At 41.1% G+C, this 22,435-nt stretch overlaps 1 protein-coding gene across 6 annotated transcripts in view; it reads right to left on the bottom strand.

The window, feature by feature from the left end:
* The window catches only part of MACROD2 (mono-ADP ribosylhydrolase 2), a 2,315,241-nt gene that overhangs the window by 1,243,822 nt on the left and 1,048,984 nt on the right, over positions 1-22,435 (bottom strand). The window lies entirely within an intron of this gene.

The following is a 22,435-nucleotide window of genomic DNA, read 5'->3' on the forward strand; positions in this document are numbered from 1 at the left end:
ATGGCAACCCACTTCAGTATTCTTGCCTGGAGAATCCCATGGACACCGTAGGGTCACAAAGAGTCACACACAACTGAAGGGACTTAGTATGCACGCACCCAAGGAAGCTTATTTCGTGTTCCTGGAGTTCTCTCTCCCAGACTTCGGTTTTAGCAATTTCATGGCTTGGGGATTACACAGTGGAACATTCCCTTAGTAGGTGCTGATGTGGGGACAAGGAAAATGTAAGCAAGTAAGAAGAAGAGCACTGGGGAGGGAGGAGGGGGGATGAGAAAGAGAAGAAAGATACCGAGGAGGAAGGAGAGCTGGAGAAAGAGCTAGAAGTAGAAAGAGAAAAAGAGAAGAGGAGAAGACAGACAAGAGGAAGAAGAAAGGACAGAGAGAAGAAAGAAAGGGAAGACGAACAAGGAGAGGAGGCGGCATTATTTCTATGGATTTGTGCTTGCTTGGTATTTCCATGGATCTGCTGTAGGGTAACTTTCTATCCCCTACTGGCATGGAGCTTCAGTTACTTAGAATGTATCGCAGAACTTCTTGAAATCTCACAACATCCTTGAAGAAATACTCTAAATAATCATTCCTATTTGTCATATGAAATAAAAAAGTTGCATAGAATGGGATCCTGTGCCCATCCCCTTCCCGACATGTAATATATCAGTTGTGGCACTTTCTTGATTACTTGAATAATCATCCACCTGTAGTGCTTATTTTCATCTACTCTTTATTAGGATTTTACTTTACTTTTATTTTCACTTATTTTCCACCTGTAATACTTATTTTCTCTACTGTTTAGTAGGATTTTACTTTAAAAAACATTATTCAACTCTTACCTCAAAGAAATTATGGCACCGAACCTAGAGCAGAAGAAACAGACTTTTAATAGATGTTGATACTGATACATACACTGCATTGCAGTGATTCTAAAGCACAGTGTTTATCATAGCGGTAGTCGCTCAGTCATGGCCAATTCTTTGCGACCCCACGGACTGCAGCCCACCAGGCTCCTCTGTCCATGGGGTTCTCCAGGCAAGAATACTGGAGCGGGTTGCCATTTCCTTCTCTAGGGGTATATATCATAAGATGTACCAGTATTTTATGTGCTAGTAAGAAGGAAAAAAATTACAAAATAACTGACCAGTACACTTCAAGTGTGTTGAGATCATAAAAGACAAGCAGAAACTCAGAAATGGCTACAGACTCTAACAAGAATAACAAAGAAATACAAAGTCAGATCTAAGATAGGATCCTGCAACAGAAAGAAAAAAAAGTGTTACAGGAAAAACTGGCAAAATCTGAACAGGTCTGAAGTTTAATGATATAATATTAATGTAAAACTCTTGTTTTTGATAATCATCATATGGTTTTCTAATGTATTATCATTAGAGGAAGTAGAATGAAAAAAATGTTATATTAAAAAAACTTGGAATTATTTTTGCAAATCTAAATCTTTTCTGTAAATCTAAAGTAAATTCAAAACAAACCATGAAATCTGAAAAAAATGTATCTTAAGATCATTTTAAAATAGTAACTTTGAATTCTGTAAAACTGTGTGACCAATTGTCTCCAAATGTTCCTGTATTTGAATAATTTGTTTATGTTTTGAGGAACCCTGTGGCAGAAACTTCCCTGGACTGAGGATATAATCCCTGATTTCCAGCTTTGATTCCGACCAAATTCACAGGACACACCAAAATAATCACCCTGGTTCTCCATTTCTTCAATCTATAAGATGAGATTTTTGGATTAAATGATTCTTAAGGGCTATTTCACCTCCAGAATTCTCAGGATCCATGTAAATAACTGGACATAATACATCATAAATGCTGCCTCTACCTAAAATGAACAACGTGGCCAAGGCAATGAATGTTTTGTGAAAGCTTGCATACATATCCACACACTCACATTGTCACAAGTATAGAGTTCTCTGTGTACATAATGAGTGTGGAATAAGCTACATCATGGTGAAAACCACATTGACTCTGTGTTTCACTGAGGGCTTAATTTATCCTTAGCACATAAAGATGCCAAGTGTTATTAGTGTGGAATAAAACTCAGCAGTTTTTAGTCAAACTAGCACTGTTCCACACCACTCTCTCAGAAAAGGATTCAAGCAGGCGGAAATGTGAGCGGAGAGACATGTTTTATTGGTTGTTCACCCTTGCCAGAGCCTCAATTTCTAGTTTTCAGTCTGTATTAATGGATGAAAAGAAGTCACTAAAAATCACTCATCACGTGTGTAGGTGATGTCACAGAAGGAGACCCCCCTAATGAGACAGAAACTCCCACCTGTGAGACGCCTTTCTAGATTCTACGAGGAATCCTACCCCTAGAAGTACTGAGGAGCCAGAAGCCTGCTTTCCCCTTGAATTCTTTAGCAAAGGTGAGACAAGAAGATGACTTTATAAGGGTCACAGTGAAAGACAGGTGAAGAATTTACTTCTCTAAAAAAAGTCTCTGTGAAAAAGACACATGATATGGCAGATGGATTGCAGAATATTAATCCTCCATATGAGAAAAGAAAACACACGAAAACAGTCTTTGCCATTATCAGCTCTGGCACATAAACACTCTCAGAACTGATCAGGCAAGGGAATTGAGCCCCAAACACTAAGTCATTACATTTAAAAGCAAGAGACAGCAGAGACTGCCTGGAAAGTCTGTGAGCAGGATGGTGTGGGGAACTTCCAGGGTGGGGGTGGGGGGAAATCTGCCACTTTTTCACCCAGGGATATAATAAAACATTCACAGGAGTGGTAGACTGTATGACTGTCATCTCAGCATGCACCGAATAATGAAGGATGGGAACTGGCTGAAGAGGGAAGAAAGTTTCTCAGTGGAGGGTGTGGTGAGCAGAAGGCCCAGAGGGCTTGGGCTCACAGACTTGTGAGTCTAGGCGGCTGATTTAAGCTGAATCAGAAATGGTGAGGAAAGCCTTGGTCCACCCCTCATCCCTTCTTGGATTCCCTTGCTCTTATTCTCTTTGGGAAGGAATTTCTGACAGGAGGCACTCCCCTGGGTGGTGCCAAGAAGGTTTCCCGTTGAGTAACCGAATGAGACAGTGTTTTCTAAGTCCTTCTCACTAAGCATGGGGCTGTCTAGACTGGTCTAGGCCTAAGGCTACGTCTTCTGGTAAGTCAGTTATTGCAAGCACGTTTCCTAGGAACTGTGGCCAGACAGGGAGCTAAAGGTTCTATCTACGTGTGGACTCGCGTTATGAAAGAGGCCCCCAGAGTCCTACATCTTGATGGCACCGAAATTCAAGGCATTCAGTCCTCTTTTATTCTATGCTGTGTGTGCTAGGTCTCTGTGGGATGGGGGCTGGTTGTTTGATGTGTTGGGGGACTGGAGGAAGGGCTGGGATGAGGAGGAGGAGCTGGCAGAAGTAGGGGAAGCAAGGAAGAAGTCCAGAAGAATCACTGCTGAACCTTCTCCTGTACTTTCCCCTTGGGGAGCTTGGGACGTGTTGCAAGCAAGTATGTGGATAAACAACGATCACTTGGAAGAAACTAAACCAGCACCTACATGAACTTAGCTTCGGTTCAATGAGGCCTGAATGAGGGGAAGGGGAAATATTGTGCAATGGTTCTTAGGTGTAGGCTCCAGACCATTAGCATCAACAACCTGGGAACTTGTTATAAATGCAAATTCTCAGGTCCCACCCCAGGCCTACCTAATCTGAAATCTGAGGGTGAGGCCCAACAATCTGTGTTTTAACAAGCCCTAGAGGTTAATTATGATACAGGATAGAACCACTGCTGTTTAGAAGGAGCATTGAGGAGAAATGGCCAAAAGAAATCTGACTGGGTGTATGATTCATTCCAGTTTGGGGTACTTGAGGGATAAAGTCTGGACATGGGGAACATACAAGAGAAGAACCTGGCTAGTCAGCAGGTTTTCCAGAAGCTCTACCTGCAGATGTAATGCCAAAGAAAAAGCCCTGGCCCACGTACAGGACTGAGCCTGGATGGGAGTGCCAGGACTTGTTTTAAAAATGCAAATCTTGGTTTCCCGGTTTAGACTAAAGTAGAATCTGCCAGTTCAATTCTTTGTCTTCTCATCCACCGCAGGAAGCAGGACAGGAAAAAGAAATTTGAAGAGGAAGGAGGGAGGAAAAAAAAAATGTCCCACTTCCTTATTTGTGTGTCTAAATATCTGGACCTCTCCAGAAGCTATCCTGAGCCATTGCCAAGAACCTCCCACTCTTAAAAGATATTTGTCATTATTTATAAATCATCTCATTATATTTCTCATGTCATGTGTATAAAAATATACACTTACATCACATAAGTCCTTTACTTCCGTTGTGTTCCTGGCCTGCTGGGATGTGGAAATACAGCAGATGACACATACAACTATTAGCAACATGTGAAAGCAGGTGACTAAATCCAACGTCAAGTTCAGTAAGAGAAAACAAAGAGAGGTCTAGTTAGCGTCAAAGCAACTTTGTACATTCATTTTCAAGGCTGGATAAGCCTTGGAAAGATGAGCAGGAGATGAGAGTGAATGTCAGAATGTCAATATCATCAGAGGAAAGCAAAGGAGAAATCAATTAAAATATATATGCAGAAGCTAGAAAAATGGTACAGATAAACCTATTTGCAAAGCAGAAATAAAGACACAGATATGTGGACACCAAGGCGGGGAGAGGGCAGGGTGGGATAAATTGACAGATGGGGACTGACATATACACACTACGCTTCCCTGGTGGCTCAGACAGTAAAGAATCCGCCTGCAGTGCAGGAGACCTGGGTTCCATCCCTGGGTTGGGAAGATCCCCTGGAGGAGGGCATGGCAACCCACTCCAGTATTCTTGCCTGGAGAATCCCCATGGACAGAGAAGCCTGGTGGGCTACAGTCCATGGGGTTGCAAAGAGTCGGACATAACTAAGTCAGAGTGACTAAGCTCAGCACAGCACATGTAAAAGATAGATAACCAATGAAAATGTGCTGTGTAGCACAGGGACCTCTACTCAGTGCTCTGTGGTGACCTAAATGGGAAGGAGATCCAAAAAGGAGGGGATACAGGTGTATGTATAGCTGGTGCACTTTGCTGTACAGTAGAAACAAGCACAACATCATAAGGCGACTATGAAAGAGAAAGTGTTAGTCACTCAGTCGTGTCTGACTCTTTGAAACCCCACAGACTGTATCTCACCAGGCTCCTCTGTCCATGGCACTCTCCAGGCAAGAATACTGGAGTGGGTTGCCATTCCCTTCTCCAGGAGATCTTCCCTACCCAGGGATGGACCCTGGGTCTCCTGCATTGCAGGCAGATTCTTTACCATCTGAGTCACTGCATCTGCAACTCTACCTCAATTTAAAAAAAAAGAAAAAAAAAAGATAATGAGATACATATTGCAATAAAATCACACATGACCAAATGCAAAAATAACAAAGATAGAGATACCAAGTAGCTAACAAATCCAAAGGCCCAACAACAAAAGGAACCAATTTCCGTTTCAATGTAAAAGCGTAGTTGGAGAAGCAGGCCACCACTGTGGTGCTTCCCCAGTAAAGGGATGAAAATGCCTGGTCAGCTCCCCCAGGACCTCTTTTCAGCCTGGGCAGGCGTCACTCTCAGAGCCTGGGCTTCACTCTGGTCACTCGCCTCAGGGCTCTCCCCAGCCAGCAGCCAGTACAGGAAGGCTCTGCCATCAGTGTCCCAAAGGGTGCCTGCTCTAACTAGTATTCGCTATTATAATTCCAGAATAGACCAAGAGGTAATTATAGGGAATGCGTGTTTTATTTGCATTCCAATATTTTATATGTACAAATGCATTTCCAATTTCAACCAAGGGGGGGGGGATTAATGATTCTGAAAGTATAAAAATGCAAAACCATGCAATTATAAAAATGAATAGTACATGTAGGGATTACATAAGTCTATCCCAAATGTGGGATGTTTTCGAGTGGTACATGATATTCTGTAATTTTTTTTAATTAAGTTTTTTTACTTGGCACCAATTATGTACTTTTAATACATAATATGGCCACCTCATGCAAAGAGTTGACTCATTGGAAAAGACTCTGATGCTGGGAGGGATTGGGGGCAGGAGGAGAAGGGGACGACAGAGGATGAGATGGCTGGATGGCATCACTGACTCGATGGACGTGAGTCTCAGTGAACTCCGGGAGTTGGTGAGGGACAGGGAGGCCTGGTATGCTGCGATTCACAGGGTCGCAAAGAGTCGGACACAACTGAGCGACTGATCTGATCTGATCTGATCTGAATGCATAATATAAAAATACGATAACATCAAACCTTTGCATTCATGGGTAGTACTGCTTATGTCAAAGATAAGTAAAGGCAAAGAAAGAATTAAATTAGCTTAGAGGAAAAGATTAAGCAAGTAATAGTCCAGGGGGCCAAAATCTTGAAGGTGACATGAGATAGGTGCTCATCTGAGAAATACTGTTGTGTAAATGTGTGTTCAAGTGATGAGCCTCAGCTAATTTCCCTGCTGATTTATGACGCCTTAAGGAGAGCATGCCAACTGCCCAAGTACATAGCACTAATGTTCCCAAATGCCCCCACATTAAATGGGAAGTTACTCTTGCTGTATAATAATCGAATTGCACTAAAACTTTATGATTTAAAAACAGCTTACTTCTGAACTTAGCTAAGACTCACATCGTAGAAAAGCCTAGCCCTTTATCCGCCCCACAATCTACAATTAATGTGCCTCTGTCCTCAGTAACAACTAACTAGCGTCAACCTCAATTAACTCCGCTAGGTAGTTTTTCAATTAGCACTACCCATTAAAACCACTAAAAAGCAACAGCACAGGGTGACATGCCACTGCTCCCACGGGTGTTCATGTCCTCTGACAACTGACAACAACACAATCTCATTCTATTTTATGAAAAAATTCCATTCTATTTTATCTTCGTCACTTGCAACATGGTTCCCCCTTAGAGGTCTAATTCATCTGACATGTTTAGAGGAGCCATTTTTATTATCCCATATCTGAATTATATATATATATATATTTTTTTTTTTTTCCTGTTTTAGAACAGTACTGGGTTTCCGTGTCAGAAGCATTTGTCAATCGAGAGTTGCGATAACATTGCAAGAGATGCCAGATGCAGTGCTTTGTCACCACCTGCCATGTTAAATAAACCTCAAGGTAAACACTAGGTTAGAGGGCAAGTAAGCAAGGCTCCTTCCCTCTTCCTCCTTAAGCCTCTCACTAATTTGTACAAATGAAAATTAACCTGGGATTTTAATTTCCATGTTAGATAAAAATAAGAGTCTAAACCAATAAAAACTTCACATGGATTAGTAAAACCCAGCTGAAAATCTTATTTAATTTAGACCATAAGAATCCTTTCTTTTCAGAAAAATAGATTGAAAAAAATTCTTAAACAGTTCATGGAGTGTCCAGGTAGCTCTTGAAATAAGTGTGTGTGGGTCCATCTTCCTAACAGCACTACCTTTCACCCACCTAGACTGCCTTCTGGGCCTCCTCCTCCTCTTTCCGTCAGCTCTCAGAGTCTAGTCGAGGGTCTTGGGGCCCCTCTGAGCCCCAACTTCAGGCATTGATAAAACTTTAAGAGAAATCATGATGCATTGTGGTCAGGAGTCTCAGAGTTAGGAACTCTGTCAAACAAAAGGGAACACACTCCAGATGGTGAAATTTCAGGGAAATTGAGGGAGAAGGGGGAACCTCTACAGAGAGGAGGGGACCCACATGCTTCAGAAATGGCTTTTGGGGCTACATGAGCTTGGGAAAAGAAACTCATACCTTCCACCTTGGATGTACCACAAGAACATGTCTAATAGCATTTGTATCACAAAAATCGATAAAACTAATCTCAGGGGAAGGGGCTCTAGATGTGCAGATCCTGGGTTATCAAACATGGTGAGGAATAAAAGCAGCAAAATTGATGGTACAATCACTATATATAATCCATGTCCATTTTACAGATTAAGAAGCACAAGGAGGTTTTGATTTTTTTTTTTTACCATGTTTAAGTTCATCCAGCTGACAAAATTCTAGCTTTTCCCCATTTTTACCACCTTGGTTTCCCAAAGACCAATAGGTCGATCCAACAAACGCATCATTTCAATGTACCTTGTACCTTCAAGTTCAATTCAATGTCCAAAGATGGCCAGGTTTAGCATCTAAACCAAACACAGATACACGCAGACAAAACGAAAAACAAACAAAACCTACTGATCATTTGCAAATGCAGACCAAAAAGATTATGAAGAATAGTTTATGAGATGCTCCAGGTACTGATTCTCAATTTGAAAAGCTTGCTTTTATGCATTAATATCCCTAGTAAGCTTGTTTTAGCACCATTCTAAGCTTAATTTGTGATATGGAACAACACAGAAAAAGAAAACCAAAACCCCAATTCCTGAAACAGAGTCCTTTAAACTGAATCATTTTTATGTCGTTCCTTCTAAGAGTTAGAAACCAAATGGGTTAACCATTAAGTTAAAGAAGTGCAGGTATCACGCCTTTTAAATGGACACTCACTCTTTTCATAAATACTGAGCCGAAGGGCTGTTTCTACCAGTCCTCCATTCTAGTGCTGGATTCATGGGAGGCAATTAATTCTGTTTATGGGTTGGCTGACAAGAGAGTTCAGTGAACTAACATCAAATACTTTTCTAGTCCCCTAATTTGCAATTTGGAAAACTAGAAGCAACAATTGTTCCTTTAGAAATCAAAGGGGGTTGCTGGCCTCAGAACTCCCTAGGTTCTGGCCTTTAAAGCTATTTTCTTGAGAGAATTCTGTGTGACAACTGCACATCTGACGGGTCAGAGCACTTTCTCTTTCTCCTTTATAACTTTATTAAGGAATGAATGCAGCTCGCTCTTTAAGGGCATAACTTTATAGAAGATAAAGACCCTTCACACTTTATGGAAAGGTCAAATCTGTCCTAAAAATGACCAATGAACCCAACAAATTCTTGACTCAGAGGTCCAAATTATCTATTTCACCATCTTATTTTAAAATAAAATGGCTAAGCCTTCTTTTTCTGGTCTATTATTTATTAGATTTCAATAAAGAAGCTTGCTTTTCATTAAAATTTTGTCACAAACCACCCCATACTGTGCTGTCCCCTTGCAAAAGGCATTTTCAATTTCTCCTCCTCTTCTTGGAAGAAGTGATTTTTGGCTCTTTTCTTTCTTACTGCCAGTCTCGCCAAGTCTTTAAAGACACCACCAAATAGAACTGTTTCCTTTTGTCTCTATCTTAAAGAAATATTCAACAAGTACATTTATTTTTTTAGCACAAATTTACATTCCTTCAAAAGGGGGAATTTTAGAAACCAAACCTCATAATTCCCTATTTGTGAAGACTTACATAAAAAATTACTCCAAAGTGTACAAGAGCAGTATAAAATTAATATATACATACATGATATGAAAAACATTTGTTCTCACTCATGATACATGGTACAGAAAGATTTAGTAAATACTATAAAACTCAGCGAACAAAGATTGCACAAATAAGCAAGAAAACTGTAATCGATACCAATGTTCTGAGGTGCTAATGAGACATGTGGGTTGTTTTTGAAGGAAGACAGTACTTGGATTAACTACTTAAATATTAATAAGTTGTTTTCTGAATAAGGTCAATTTAGGAAGAGAGCAAGTTCAGAAAACATAACAACAATCCAAAATCTTGACTTCAGATAAACAGGAAATATTATAATATTCGAGACCTGTTTCTGAATATAGATCTTAGTACCTCAAATGTACCAGAACACAATTTTAATACCAGACATGAACTGCATTTCTTTTGAACTCCTGGATGGCAAAATACAATCTTATATTTAACATGAACCTCAACTCAGGTAATCAAACAAAATTAGACCAACGTGAGACTCAATACTCACATACTCAAAAGTGGGAGCCAGGAAGCTAAGTTTCCACTTCTGATTGCCTGCATTTTATAAAATTATGCAAATTCCATGCACAGTTGGTTAGCACTGGGGCTGTACTCTGATAGCTTGATGACAGAGAAAAATTAATTTGAAACAAAGAAAAATAGTAGTCTGTGAAAATCATTCTCAGGTCCAGAGGAGGTCAGCATGGTACGGGAGGGGCCTTTGAGACTGGGAATGCCTTTCTGATAAAACCTTATTTTTTCCACATCAGCTATTTTCTTTTAAGTTATGAGTAACTGGGGATAGAAAAAAAGGATGAGAAACCAGTTCTAAAAGGGAGGGAGGCTGCTTTATCCTTTGTCATGGAAAGAAAACACAAGCGGAAGGATGGGGAAGATAAGAGATGTTGGGTGATGGTGGCAGGAAGCAGGGCAACTATTGTCCAATGTCTTCCTTCCTCTCAGGAAAGCCAAAGGGGTTATCTTCTGAGCACAGAGAACTGTCATGATTTCATGAACTTGGAAAATATGGAAATAGTTCAAAACAGCTGTGCTGGAGAAGTGGGTTGCCTAGGTGACTTCACTCACAGGCTGGTTTGTCTTGCCCAATGTGGGGACCGATGCTGTGCTCACAGCTCTGTAAGTGTAGCGTACACTAAGGTAGGAATGAATAATAGTCAGCACATAAGCCTCTGCTCCCTGCTTACCTCAAGCAGATACAGACATTATGAATCAAGCATGCCATCCTCCTCACTGAGCTGAGACAGAGCCTCAGAAGCTTTTTCCACACAGTGTATCATGCAACCATTCCTGATTGGTCAAGAGGGTATCTGAGATGAAACCCAGGCACCATTTTTGAGCAAACCACAAGTCCAGCTATGGACTGAATTTAACTTAATAGGGTTTCTGATTCCATATCCATGGTAAATTATCTATTTGACACCCCTACCCTGTAAGGACTGGATATTTTGCCCCTGATACCTGCTCTGAGACCTCCTGGACAGCACCCACGAGCCCAGAGCTGTGTCCCCTTGCTCGAGCAAGTCAAGACTTGAGCCCTCCACCCCTGCAATCTACATGCATAAGACTCATCCCCCAACTACTACCGATTATACAGAGAAACCAGTGAATCTGTATCAGTCTTGGGCTACACAGTTCTCTACATACAAGCTTGATAATGGACAAAGATACACTAAATTTAAGCAGTTGCCTGGTGACTTGGCATAAAAAGCCAGACCCAGTAAACTAGCAAGTCATCCTGAGCCTTTCCTTGACTTCCAAGTTTGAGGACCATAGCCTGAAAGATCAGATTGTTCCTGGCCTCAAGTCTTCCACTAAATCATTATTCCTAAAACATGCCTGTGATTGCCCTGAAGCCCAGGAAATGTCTCCAAGGATGTCAAAAGCCAGCTCTCTCTCCAGATACCCCCCTTCAGTGGAGCCCCTGACAATCTGGGAAGTAAGCTTAGAACAAGGGCCTTATTCCCTAGAGATCCTATGTCACCCTCTGAACAGGGAACCTAGGAGAATCATGACTGTCAAAGTCTACCTACCATGGTCCCACCCAGATCTGTCCTCAGGTTTTCCTGGGCTTTCTGGATCATTAATGGGACCAAATCCCTGGCCTTGGCTGGTGGGGGCAGGGGGGTGGTTTAATCATGACTATGATGACAGATTCCAGGATCCTAGTATGTAAGCCCTGCCAAGTTCCATGAAACCCTTGATTCAGTTCTTTCTTCGGAATCCAGGGATTCTGATCGAGTCACTCTCTGAGGCCCAGGAAAGAAGCCACATCCCATAATAGAAGAGTTTGGCAGAAAATCATCTTCCCTGGGCTAGAGGGATGGTAAGGGGGTCCCTAATGAGCAGCCAGCATCTACAGATAGTATGAATTCTGGAAACTTCAGCATGGCCATTCTAGCAGCCCAGAAGGAAAGGGCCCAACCTGGCTACCAGTCTCAAGAGCCTTCTACCCTAATATGATTCCAACTTCTACTTCAGCTTAATCCCAAGTTTTCAATAATTAGATTTTTCACAAGTTAAGGCATCAGGACTCAGTTTGACTCTGGCTGCCAATAGTCCAGCTGAGGTGACATCTCCACAGATGCTCAAAAAGGGACAACAGGTACAAATGTGGTAGAAAGTAGAGTACTGACATCACAACGCTACCATGTACTAACTCTGACTGTCACCAAAGTGCTTGGTTTCTCTGAGCTTCAGATGAACAAGGATAAAGTGGAAATAGCCGTAAGAATGTGAGAGGCTCTTGGAGAAGCCTGGAGGTTTATGTAAGTGCTGGACACAATACAGGTACTCTCAACAATCATGCTACCACGGCAGTCTCTTGTCAAAGTGTAGAATTAACATAGCGTGTTTGAAGGGTCATGTTCTTCACATAATAGGTACTCAACTGTATATAGAGAGAGGGGAAAAAGTAACGAATAAGTGAATGAGCCAGTCATATTTGTTACCATGGGTGAGAGGATATTCTTTAAAAGGAGCCTAGTTCACCAAGCAGTCAGCTTACACGAGCAGCAGCAATACTTTTCATTCACCTGTTAGCTGGATACTTCAGTTGAAACAAGCAGTGACTTAAAATTGTTTCTGCAAATCCATCCAATGCACTTAAAACTGTGATTTTTAAGTGCATTTGAACATTAATAGGACCCTCAGTAATAAAATTCTGCCTTTGAAGGGGAGAAGAAGTTCTTCAGAAAGTGGGAGCTCTGCAAAATCAAGGTAATAGCCTTATTTTAAAGTTGAATTTCTTCCAATAAATGATCATGCATTATTTTTATGCTGAACTTAGAGTTAAATTTTTCAAACCAGATATACATAAAGAATTTTTTTTGTTGTTTTGAAAAGTCAATTTCCTTTTTAGGCACCCACAATTGAGTCTTTCCGGAACTAAAGTGGACATTCTGATAATGGGTAACTGTGTGCCCCAAGGGCAGAGAAAAGCCAATTCCTTAAGGTGTCATTCTGACCGTCATACTCATGACCAAGTGTGTATCAGAGTGAAAAAAATGTACATTTTTCCATAAATAACTATTGATCCTTCAGTTTTGAGAGTATTTCAAAATGGAGGAAAGAACACCCCTTAAAGGAATGATACTGACTATACACATGATTTGCTTTGTAACCCTGTCAACCTGTTTTCTGGCCCCTCAGAGGAAGGTGTGCTCTGCTGACATCATGATCTCATGAGTCAAATGGTCCTGGGTTCAAGTACCAGTTCTGTTACTCAGTAAAAGGTCTACCTTGGGCAAGGTTCTTAACACTGCAAAGCCCTTAGTTTCTTAAACTTCCCCTAGGAACACGAAGTTCTCTGTCTTCTGTCTGCGCCCTGATGGATTCTCTCTCACCCTCTACCTGCTCGGTGCCCAGGGAGGCTGATTCTGTGGGCAGCACCACGGATTAGCTAATGGAGGACATCGGCAAGAGGTCAGGGGTGGGTCGGTGTTTCCATCAGAGCTCTTGGGAATGGTTACAGTTACCGTGAGTGCCTTTGCCACCCCTTTCCCAGACCATAGACCTGCTGGAAAGATGAAAGGAGATGTTGTGTGTAAAGCCCTTAGCAAAGGCCTGTCGTGAATAATGAGTGATAGATGCCACCCACGTTTGAACCCAAAATAAGCAAATGATGTTTGAGAAGCGTCCACAGCTAGTTAAGAGGTTGATTGGAATAAAGGGCCACCAAGGCGAGGCGACCTTTTCAATGAAGTGCGAGGGGATGAAAGCTTTTGGTTCTAGCCACTCCCCACTCTCTTCAAGGATCTGTGTGCTGTCTGCTCAGCATATGCCAGTCCCCCTCTGAAAAAATCCGAGGGAAAGATTCTCTTCTGAAAAGTAGTCAGAGCAAAATAATTTCAGCACACCCAACAGAACTGTGATCAGTGGTGGTAGGGACACAGAGGCTGTGACATCTGCTCTGCCGTGGGGAGTCAAGATTGAGGCAAGCTGGTGGCAGTCCTGTGCCACACTCCAGGAGTGAGAGCTGTCCTGGAGTAAGCTTGGGAGTGACTCCTTGAAGGTCGAGAATGCAAAAAACCAGAAGGTGTTGATAAGACGTAGAATGCTGTGGTGGTGTTTAGTCGCTAAGTCGTGTCTGACTGTTTGCAACCCCATGGACTGTAGCCCTCCAGACTCCTCTGTCCATGGGATTCTTCAGGCAAGAATACTGAAATGGGTTGACATTTCCTTCTCCAGGGGATCTTCCCAAACCAGGGATCAAACCTTTGTCTTCCTTATTGGCAGGAGACTTCTTTAGGACTGAGCCACCAGGGAAGCCCAGAAGGCTACGAATGTGGGTATAAATACTTGAGACAGCTGTGAGTCAAGCCAGGGATTGAGCACTTTGATAAACAGACACTGGGTCAGCCCTGAGCTGAGGAGGTTCCGGTTTTAGATCTATCACCCAAAGGCTGAAGGAGCTAACCCTTCTGATCCTTGACCAAACTACCCAAGGGAAATTGTCTGGAGTATGAATGCCTGGTTCGATGGTCCTCAAAGTATGGTTCCAGGGCCAGCAGCATTAGCATCATCAGAGAACTTGTTAGAAATGCAAATCTTCATTCCCCATCCCAGACTTACAGAATCAGAATTCTGCAAGTGGGGCCCAAAGAGCTGGGCTTTAATAAGCACTCCAGGGGATTCTGAGGCACATTCAAATTTGAGAACCACTGTCTCAGTATGGATGCCCCAGCACAGTATGTGTGTTACTCATTCAGTCGTGTCTGACAGTTTGCGACCCCATGGACTATTAGCCCGCCAGGCTCCTCTGTCCATGGAATTCACCAGGAAAGAATACTGCAGTGGGTTGCCATTCCCTTCCCCAGAGGATCTTCCCAACCCAGGGATCAATCCTGAGTCTCCTGCATTGCAGGCAGATTCTTTACCATCTGCACCACCAGGGATGTTGCTACCATGACCCGCTGCTTGCTGTTCACTTCATCTGAATCAGTGTAGTGCGACTCCACCCTTTACTTGAGTCACTGCACTTAATATTTACACACTTCTTTCACAACATAGGTACCACGGGTGGTCCTATTTATGGAAAGTAAACTAAGGCTCAGAGCGTTTGCAGAGCACCCCAAGGACACACAGGCAGGCAATGACAGAGCCAGAAACGGAACTATCCTGGCCTTCTACATGTCTGATCTTTTCATTTTGCCGCTCTGCCTCCATAGCAAAGGAAGATACACCCTTGTAAGGTAAAGTGAATTTTTTAAAGAGGCACATTTGTTGAATTTAGTGAACCTTTTCTGTAAGACAACAGAGATCATTTCCTGGATTGCTCAGTGCAACTGGAAGCTGCCCTAACAGGGAACTCACAGAAACTTCAAGATGTGCTTTGCTCACAGAAAAGCACAAAGAGAGATTTAGGAGACAGAAAATGGGCTGAATCAAGAATCTGGCAGCCAGATATATGGCCATCTGGAAAGGATCAACCTTGTACAAGTTTTTGAGTTGCCCAAATAAATGTCTTCTTTGTCTCTACCAGACAAAAATGTGTGTGTGCATATATATACACACACATACACGGGCACATATGTACATATGACAAAGAACTCATTGCCCATAATTATATCAATTGGGGGGATATAAATTTGGATCTCTTACCCCCCTACAAAAACAGATCAGACTGAATACAGTGAATTAAAAAAAATTAAAAAGAGTTTCTATAAATTACTATTTGGAGTGTGCTATTATCTGTCACTATGAAACACCTACATGTTTTTCTCTACACTGATAAAAACAAGGTCTATTTTTACCTGGAGGGGAAAAAAAATACTCAATAGGTATTGATCCTACAGTGATCAGTGGCTTATTACTATATTTTTATTTTGACATATTGAAAAACACCTCAACATAAAGCAAAAAGTCTGAAAACTATACAGCATCATATCTGCACAACATCAAGCAGAGGAAAAGGAAAATAAAAAATAAATTTAAAGAGAGTGTGTTTTAACTCTCTAAGCAACTCTAAGTGTGGATTTATTTTCACAAGGGGTTAATTAACATAATAATGACATTTGTACTTATTCTGGGCAATAACTAGGGAAACTTTTTGTGATATATATACCCTTTTATGAAAATATGCATTTTAATAAATACATATTATTAAATATGCATTTATATATTTATAGTATATATAGGTATATGAAAGAAAATGACAATGATTAACAAAGTATTCTACACAAATAAATATTGAGAATATACTTACTTAGAAATAATTCACATTTATTTCAGAACATTCATTAAGTTCACATTTGATGAAATTCCTAATGAAATATAGATAAAATTTATCAATAAGAAGGAGGACATTAATAATGAGTGAAAGTGCCATATAAATGAATCTAAAGAATCTATTTGGACATTTAAGAATATCCAAGTAGTGAGTTAGTCAGTTTTTATTCCAATCCCAAAGAAAGGCAATGCCAAAGAATGCTCAAACTACGGTACAATTACACTCATCTCACACACTAGTAAAGTAATGCTAAAAATTCTCCAAGCCAGACTTCAGCAATACGCGAACCGTGAACTTCCTGATGTTCAAGCTGGTTTTAGAAAAGGCAGAGGAACCAGAGACCAAATTGCCAACATCCGCTGGATCATCAAAAAAGTAAGAGAGTTCCAGAAAAACGTCTATTTCTGCTTTATTGACTATGCCAAAGCCTTTGACTGTGTGGATCACAATAAATTGTGGAAAATTCTGAAAGAGATGGGAATTCCAGACCACCTGACCTGCCTCTTGAGAAACCTGTATGCAGGTCAGGAAGCAACAGTTACAACTGGACATGGAACAACAGACTGGTTCCAAATAGGAAAAGGAGTACGTCAAGGCTGTATACTGTCACCCTGTTTATTTAACTTCTATGCAGAGTACATCATGAGAAACGCTGGGCTGGAAGAAGCACAAGCTGGAATCAAGATTTCTGGGAGAAATATCAATAACCTCAGATATGCAGATGACACCACCCTTACGGCAGAAAGTGAAGAGGAACTAAAAAGCATCTTGATGAAGGTGAAAGAGAAGAGTGAAAAAGTTGGCTTAAAACTCAACATTCAGAAAACAAAGATCATGGCATCTGGTCCCATCACTTCATGGGAAATAGTTGGGGAAAAAGTGAAAACAGTGTCAGACTTTATTTTTCTGGGCTCCAAAATCACTGCAGATGGTGACTGCAGCCATGAAATTAAAAGATGCTTTCTCCTTGGAAGGAAAGTTATGACCAACCTAGATAGCATATTGAAAAGCAGAGACATTACTTTGCCAACAAAGGTCCATCTAGTCAAGGCTATGGTTTTTCCAGTGATCATGTATGGATGTGAGAGTTGGACTGTGAAGAACGCTGAGCGCTGAAGAATTGATGCTTTTGAACTGTGGTGTTGGAGAAGACTCTTGAGAGTCCCTTGGACTGCAAGGAGATCCAACCAGTCCATTCTGAAGGAGATCAGCCCTGGGATTTCTTTGGAAGGAATGATGCTAAGGCTGAAACTCCAGTACTTTGGCCACCTCATGCTAAGAGTTGACTCACTGGAAAAGACTCTGATGCTGGGAGGGATTGGGGGCAGCAGGAGAAGGGGACGACAGAGGATGAGATGGCTGGATGGCATCACTGACTCGATGGACGTAAGTCTGAGTGAACTCAGGGAGTTGGTGATGGACAGGGAGGCCTGGCGTGCTGCTATTCATGGGGTCGCAAAGAGTCAGACATGACTGAACGACTGAACTGAACTGAACTGAAGTAGTGAGTTAGTGAGTCTATATTTTTTTTGTTTCACAAAGTGATTATCCTACATACTTTATTATGATACGAAAGTCTGGTGCTTATTTGTATGCCCTTCAGTTTTTGCCCCAAACTCTGAAGGCCTTAGGTTCATCTTGCATATCTTCAGATCCTTAGGAGTTCCTAGGAAATAGCATTATCATTGGTAAAACTAGTATATTTTTTGGATTAAATTTGTTTCTTAGATTGAGGTGACACCACTCAGAGGGAGCACAAATGCAAAGGGCACAGGTCCAGGAAGAGTCATGAGTGAGGTGGGTTGGGTGGTGAAATTGAGAATTTGTATCTTTTCTAAGGGGGACAGCTATTCCTCAGTTCCATGTGATTGTGTCCGGGCAAAAATGCCCATCCAGTGTTTCCTGATTTTCTGATTTTTTTAAAGGAAAAAAAAAAAAGGCTATTAGGACCTCCAAGAGAAATCTCTCAAGTTTCAAAGTCTGAATGCAAATCCACAATTTGTCTTTAAACACAGCTTACTAGTTTGGGTTTGAGTACAAATACAAAGCCACTCGAAGGTATTCCAGGAACAATGGGTTTAATATAAGAATTAGGATTTGCACAAACAATGGGCAAGCTGGAGTGGACAAAGTCAGGAAAGGCACCGTGGAAGTCCTGGAAAGCTCCAGCCAGAGGACAGGAAGGTGACCTGAGAACTTCCTGAAGCAACAAAATGGTGGTTCCCAAAGGCTCACAGGTAGGCTCTCCACAGAGTTTCTGGAAACATCCCACAAGCGGTCAGCGTGGTGGAGTGGATCTCAAGCCACAGAGCCACCAGAAATCCCACATCCACCCACACTTCTGGCCACACCCCTTCCACCTTCCAGCTCCCCCAGCAGTTCTTTTCATTGGCAACCTGAAATCCAGAGGAAAGAGGACCCTGGGATATGTGCTTCCTGTTCCAGGAAAGAGGGAGTGATGTCAAGTTTTCCACAGACAATCCTATCTGGCACTGGCACTGGCATACAATCACTGATAAGAGTTAAAAGAACACTTCACTGGGTTGTATCCTAAGTTTCCGTTTTCCTTCTTCCCTTTCTCCTTTCCTTTCTTTCTTCCTCTTTCTCCTTTCCTTTCTTTCTTCCTCTTTCTCCTCTTCGTCTTGTTCACCTTCCCCTTCTTTTTTTATATTTTAATACCAAGAAAATACTTCTGAGTGGTTGTCAGGGTGAGAAGAGCATATGATTATAAAGGGATCACATACAAGAATTTCAGGAGGATATAAAACTGTTCTATATTAAGTAAAAAGAAAGGAGAAAAGGAAAGATTATCCATTTGAATGCAGAGTTCCAAAGAATAGCCAAGAGAGATAAGAAAGCCTTCCTCAGCAATCAATGCAAAGAAATAGAGGAAAACAACAGAATGGGAAAGACTAGAGATCTCTTCAAGAAAATTAGAGATACCAAGGGAACATTTCATGCAAACATGGGCTCAATAAAGGAAAGAAATGGTATGGACCTAACAGAAGCAGAAGATATTAAGAAAAGATGGCAAGAATACACAGAAGAACTATACAACAAAGATCTTTATGACCCAGATAATCATGACGGTATGATCACTCACCTAGAGCCAGACATCCGGGAATGTGAAGTCAAACGGGCTTTACGAAGCATCACTATGAGCAAAGCTAGTGGAGGTGACAGAATTTTAGTTGAACTATTTCAAATCCTGAAACATGATGCTGTGAAAGTGCTGCACTCAATATGCCAGCAAATTTGGAAAAAGAATGCTCAAACTACTGCACAATTGCACTCATCTCACACGCTAGTAAAGTAATGCTCAAAATTCTCCACGCCAGGCTTCAACAGTACATGAACCATGAAGTTCCACATGTTCAAGCTGGCTTTAGAAAAGGTAGAGGAAACAGAGATCAAATTGCCAACATCCATTGGATCATTGAAAAACCAAGAGAGTTCCAGAAAAACACCTACTTGTGCCTTATTGACTATGCAAAAGCCTTTGACTGTGTGGATCACAGCAAACTGGAAAATTCTTCAAGAGATGGGAATTTCAGATCACCTGACCTGCCTCCTGAGAAATCTGTATGCAGCTCAAGAAGCAACAGTTAGAACTGGACATGGAACAACAGACTGGTTCCAAATCGGGAAAGGAGTACGTCAAGGTTGGATATTGTCACCCTGATTATTTAACTTCTATGCAGAGTACATCATGAGAAACGCTGGGCTGGAAGAAGCACAAGCTGGAATCAAGATTGCTGGGAGAAATATCAATAACCTCAGATGGTGAAGAAGAACTAAAGAGTCTCTTGATGAAAGTGAAAGAGGAGAGTGGAAAAGTTGGCTTAAAACTCAACATTCAGAAAACAAAGATCATGGCACCCAGTCCCATCACTTCATGGCAAATAGATGGAGAAACAGTAGAAACAGTGACAGACTTTATTTTTGGGGGCTCCAAAATCACTGCAAGTGGTGATTGCAGGCATGAAATTAAAAGATGCTTACTACTTGGAAGGAAAGTTATGACCAACCTAGATAGCATATTCAAAAGCAGAGGCATTACTTTGCCAACAAAGGTCCATCTAGTCAAGGCTATGGTTTTTCCAGTAGTCACGTATGGATGTGAGAGGAAAAGAGCTACAAGGAAAGCTGAGCACCGAAGACTTGATGCTTTTGAACTGTGGTGTTGGAGAAGACTCTTGAGAGTCCCTTGGACTGCAAGGAGATCCAACCAGTCCATCCTAAAGGAAATCAGTCCTGAATATTCATTGTAAGGACTGATGTTGAAGCTGAAACTCCAACATTTTGGCTACCTTATGTGCAGAGCTGACTCATTTGAAAAGACCTGAGGCTGGGAAAGATTGAAGGCGGGAGCAGAAGGGGATGACAGAGGATGAGATGGCTGGATGGCATCACCGAGTCAACGGACATAAGTTTGAATAAACTCCAGGAGTTAGTGATAGACAGGGAGGCCTGGCATGCTGCAGTCCAAGGGGGTCATAAAGAGTTGGACATGACTAAGCAACTGAACTGAACTGAATATTCTGATAGTGGTTACACAAATCTATATATGTATTAATTCATAGAACTGTGTACCAACAGAAATCAGTTTTGCCATATGACAGTAAAATTACTGACTTTTCAGATTAAAACATCAAGAAATAAGATTTAAATTAATGAAGTACATATACTCTGAGATATATAGAACTTGTAAAACTGAACTATACTACCTGGGGCCTTATAGAAAGTCAGGAATAAGCATAAGGTAGTGGCAGATGACTTTAAACAAATCAAGGAATATAATCCACTATTAATATCTAGATGTTGGTCTTTCATAAAGGTAAATAATCCTCTTCAAAACTGCACTAGGAGCATGCTCATTACCTGAGAAGGTAGTTCTCATATAGCATTTACTTCTGTTTAGGGGAAATCAGTCAAAAGCTCTTAATCCCAGTCATGATTATAAAAAGTAGACATTGAAAAAACAGTAGAAAACAAAATTCATTCTGAAAAAATACAGCTTTGTTACTGGGAAAGAATATGTATCAGCCATTACTATGAGACAATTAAATAGATTGACTAAACTCAAGAGCAAAAGCAACTTACAAAGCACTTGCCATGCTGACCTGCATACCGACTTGGATAAAAATCCAATGGATAAAAAGAGAAAAAAAAATCTGTATTATGTTGCTTTGACAAAGTCTACATAACTTGCATAAAAATGCATATTGTTCAAATTGCTTCAATGCAGACATTTAATATATATAAAGTCTGTTTTAATAATTCATCGTATCCACATCCTCACATGTGATGACTGTCTCATCGGTTGCCTGCCACCCTCTTCCCCTACACCTTGCAAACATCAAGTCAAAATTCAACACTTGGTTGAAATAGACAAAATCTTTCAATTCAAACCTGCCTTCTTCCACTCACACTGGAGCACTTTTCAACTGTCATTTCAGAATGCCAGTGATTAGCATGCAAAAGCTTTATTTAATTTCTTTATTTCTTTTCAGGGAAAAGAGGTTAGAAACAGCTGTCATTCAGGTGATGAATACAAACTGCCAGCCTTTGAAACAGCAGGTGAAGTAGTTGAGGTTGGAATGAATTAGCATTTAGAAAACCCCCACACTGGATTGTACCCTGGCAAGGAAATGGCTGTCCTTCTTTGCATATTATTTCATTATTAAAATAATTCAGATATAATGCACTGTGCAAGTATACATACAGCCAAGAGTTTGAAACTTCAGGAACAAACAAAAGGCTTTTCTGTTCTTTCAAAAAATCAAGGCTCATACACATGAGTGCAAATGCAACATCCGGTCAAAAGTCACACAATATAAGCCTTTTTGAAAATGATATTCAGGGGGTCAGGATGATCTCAGGGTCGCCTGGGCTCTTTCAACAGTAACATTTAAGATCCTCCTCAGTGCTGGCCACGTGATATGTTGCAAATCAAATGGCACTGAGGCCATTTGATTTGCAACATATTATAAAAGGAAGAATATTTTCAAAAAGAAATCTCCCCATGGCCACAAATTCGGTTTGGTTTCAGCTTCATTAAGGTCATATCCTCAGAGTACAGCAAGTATCTTACCCCTCCCCACCAAAAAAGATAAGTCTTCTGTGTTTCAGAACTGCATCGTAGGTATTAAGCCTTAACAACTGGATATTTAAAACAAGCCATTGTAAGTCATATGGCATTTAATAAATAGAATAAACTTATTCTAAAAGCACAGTGACTGATACCAGACATTTAGTGACAAATAGTAAGTGAGCTCCAAGAGGAGAAAAGAGCTGTGCACTAGTGGTGTGCCCCCCAAAACCAGGATACTGACACTA

Source organism: Bos grunniens, chromosome 13 (genome assembly GCF_055505025.1).
Source record: "Bos grunniens cultivar Pamir isolate PY7600 chromosome 13, Bosgru_T2T1.0, whole genome shotgun sequence".
Classification (NCBI taxonomy): domain Eukaryota; kingdom Metazoa; phylum Chordata; class Mammalia; order Artiodactyla; family Bovidae; genus Bos; species Bos grunniens.